General features: G+C 42.9%; 1 non-coding gene across 1 annotated transcript; it reads left to right on the top strand.

The window, feature by feature from the left end:
• The first annotated feature begins 2,701 nt into the window (after window positions 1–2,701).
• On the top strand, window positions 2,702–2,807 carry LOC117083464. The gene has a single exon (XR_004437094.1). It is a non-coding gene; the product is annotated as a U6 spliceosomal RNA (small nuclear RNA).
• The last annotated feature ends 1,033 nt before the right edge of the window (window positions 2,808–3,840 follow it).

Genomic DNA, 3,840 nt, shown 5'->3' with positions numbered 1-3,840 from the left:
TCAGGGCACGAGAAGACTAAAGGAGTTTTCAGGCTAGTAGATAGACATGTTAGCAAAAAACTGTAATACCGTAATGGGTTGTTTAACTGGACCCATTTCAGTAAAACCCTTTCAGTCATTTCTCCTGGCCTCTAAGGAGTATTTGTCAAAGACAACATTTCCATTCTTTCTGAAACATTCGCTTAGTGTGACTCTCTCTCTTCTGGGTTCTTTTCCATCCCTCAACTCAGATACAAGGGGCACAGACCGGGATAGAAGGCCAAGCCAGGTTACGTTATATATAGGATTCACGTGCGCTGTGGTGGCCAAAAACACCCAGTTCCTAGGGGTGCAACTTACAGCAAGCCTGTCCATCCTGGTATTAACCAGCTAACGTTTGCTTGAAACCTTGGGTTCACTGCAGAGGAGTGAGCTGGATGCCACTGTGGGACTCTAAGAGGCCTGAATTCTCACTGCATTGGTAAAGATTCCTCATAGAAATTTTTTGAGGTTATCCTCATTGATACATTCCATAAAGCTGTCAGAAGAAATCCTGACATCCTGTGAATTACCACAGCAGTCCACAAGCACAGGGAGATGAATGGGCTGATCGCTGCAGGCTGAAAGGGCTGTGGCCTTGGAAAGGGCCGTAAGTTCCACCACACTGTTGGTGGTTCTTGCCGTGCAACGTGGAGAAGGCGCAATGCTTTCCGGCTCCACTGTTGCTGCTAATATAAACAATGTTTGTAAAACTCACACCTAAGAAACAATTTAGGACACTCAAAAACAAAACAAAACAAAACAAAAAAACCCTCCAATGTCTGTCTCTCTCTGCACTTGCTGATGGGCCAGCAGCCCAAGGCATACCAGCTCAGGCTATCGCACTCCTACCTATTTAATGGGTTAAGAAACTGAGGTTTAGTGAGATAAGATTTGAAGAAAGGCCCACAGCTAGTGGCAGAAAAGCTAGCCATAGAACTCATCTCTTCGTTCTCAGATCCAGTGTTTTATTTTACATCATCACTCATAAATTTCCCCTAGAACTGTTATGAGCATCCAAATACCTGTTACTAATGAGAATACGAAACCTGGGCTGGCTCAGCAACTGTACCATTAATAGACAGTCCTGTAACAATGAACATATGATCAGGAAGGGGTCTTCTCCTTCATGGAAAATCTGCAAGTTTTCATCATGGAATCATGCATTCTAACAAGGGCTGGTTCCAGGAAGAAGCAGGCAAATTCTGAAATACTCTCCCAGGGTGAACCCCCCTGCAGGTGATCCATCTGACTCAATTTCACCGCAGGGAAGATCCATCTCTGGGACTCTTTCACATGATGAACATTCTAGGTATGAGACATGATAATTAACTGCATGTTCTGATAAGCTGGCTGACAATTAAAGCCGAGGTTGCTAAGCAGTTCTGATAACAATTACCAATGTGGTTTTCATATTTTGTGACAAGGGTCTAAAAAAGAAGCATATTATGATTCCTGGTGGATGTAGCCCCTGCTAGTCATGTTTTAATTATTAACTTAATTATATGGATGAAGCAGTAGGTGGTAATTTAATTCCTTCACTGACACTTAATTCTCGCTCACTCAGCCACCAGGCTGGGAGACTCTTCAGAAGCAGTTTGTTTCAGGAATTCATTCTAGATATATCCAGCAGTATCAGGGCTCTACCACCATGTGTCCCTCTGAAACACAGGCAGGAATGGATAGGAGGGTGGATGGGAAAAGAAGTGATGTGTCCTGGTAAACTGCTATGATCTGGATACACTAAAATGAGCTAGCAATGGGAGACCTGGCCCAGATGAGCACTGGCTGTGAATGTGAAGCTGAATATGCCAAGCGTGGTGTTCAAACAACACACTTTCCTCATTAAGTCCAAAAGTTATTGGGAGGATATAAAGAGTGAATAAGAGGCCAGGCATGGTGGCTCATGCCTGTAATCCCAGCACTCTGGGAGGCCAAGGCCGGTACATTACCTGAGATCAGGAGTTCGAGACCAGCCTGGCCAACATAGTGAAACCCATCTCTACTAAAAGTACAAAAAATTAGCTGGGCGTGGTATCAGATGCCCGTAATCCCAGCTACTCAGGAGACTAAGACAGGAGAATCGCTTGAACCCAGGAGGTGGAGACTGAGGCAAGCTGAGATTGTGCCATTGCACTCCAGCCTGGGCAACAAGAGCGAAACTCCGTCACCAAAAAAAAAACGTGAATAAGAGATTGGGAAGATTGTTCTGGGCTCCCCACTTAAGAGTGGAGGATGCGGACTCAAGGCTTTTAGAGAAAACATTTTTCGTTCCCATGGCCTTTCTAGAGTTTCGCATGTTCTTATTTTTCAGAAAGAGCCACTCCATTTCCCTTGGAATATTAGTGGAATCTATTTAGATGTGATACTTCCCTGATCTCTGCTTGCTAGACCAAACAGGGAAGGACCTGGTGTAATGGACAAGGAAAAAAGAAAGATCACGAGGAAGAGTTATGATCTAGAGAATAATATACCCCCAGGGCTGTTTCCTAAACCCACATGGTTGGGAATGTGGTCAACTTCAAAGGCAACTCAGGAAGCCACATGGGATCCCAACCATCCGGCATAGACCCCTGAAGCCAAGATTGGGAGGTATGGCTTAACGCTTAACCCAACCAAGTAGAGGCTTAAGCTACTGATTGTGTAGTACCTCAGTTAAGATTGGTCTAAAAAGTTAAGTCATGTACTCACCTTGGCAGCACATATACTGAAATTGGAATGATACAGAGAAGATTAGCATGGCATCAGTGCATGGATAACAAAAAACTTGTGAAGCATTCCATACTTTTAAAAACAAAAATATAAAAATAAAGTTTAAAGGCGGGATCAGGATAGACGTGTATATTTGTGACTTTCATAAGTAGAAGTATCCATATATGTGAACGTACTTAGCAAACATGGATCACACGATATACTTTTCACTGTTTTATTTTTTGAGATGGAGTCTCACTCTCTCACCCAGGCTGGAGTGCAGTGGCGTGATCTCGGCTCACTGCAACCTCTGCCCCAGGTTCAAGTGATTCTCCTGCCTCAGCCTCTGGAGTAGCTGGGATTACATTTTTTTCGCTTTGTTTTGTTTTGTTTTTCAGTAGAGATAGAGTTTCGCCTTGTTGCCAGGCTGGCCTCGAACTCCTGACCTCAGGTGATCTGCCCCCTCTTGACCTCCCAATGTGCTGGGATTACAGGCATGAGCCACCACAGCCAGCCCTTTTTACAGTTTCGTAAACTGTATTTTTGTGCTCACTTAGCAGTATATCACGTACATCTCTATAAATAACATTCATCATTTTGTCACTTAGTAACATCACCATTTTAAAATGGTTTATTTTGTCATCTAGTGAATGCATAGTCTTAAAAGATATTTTATTAATTTTCTATTGTGGGACATTTGTTTCAAATTTTTCACTATAAATCACAGTGCAGGACAGAACTGCCATCTTTCCCCACTGACCTGAGGCATTGCTGCTATCACATCCTGGTTCCCACACATACATGGGTTCCTTCTGGACTCTCTGCTCTGTTACGTTTGTCCTTCAAGCTATTTACACACCATCCCCATATTGTTTCAGTTATTATAACTTTGCCATGTGTTTCCCTGCCCCTTCAAGCTTCTGATTCGTATTTTTAAATGTCTGTGCTATTCTCTTACATTTTCTACTTCAGGTGCATTTTTTTCTTCAGTTTGAAAAACTCCATGAAATATCCCTAAGGTTCTTAAGGGAATTGCTTTATATTTATTAATTTCTCTGTGTAGAACTGACCTATTGGGACTTCCCACCAGGAACACAATCTGCTTTCTAATTGATTACTCCTAGTATGTAA

Source organism: Trachypithecus francoisi, unplaced genomic scaffold (genome assembly GCF_009764315.1).
Source record: "Trachypithecus francoisi isolate TF-2019V2 unplaced genomic scaffold, Tfra_2.0 Contig00358, whole genome shotgun sequence".
Taxonomy (NCBI): Eukaryota; Metazoa; Chordata; class Mammalia; order Primates; family Cercopithecidae; genus Trachypithecus; species Trachypithecus francoisi.
This window is presented reverse-complemented; position numbering and strand designations above follow the sequence as displayed.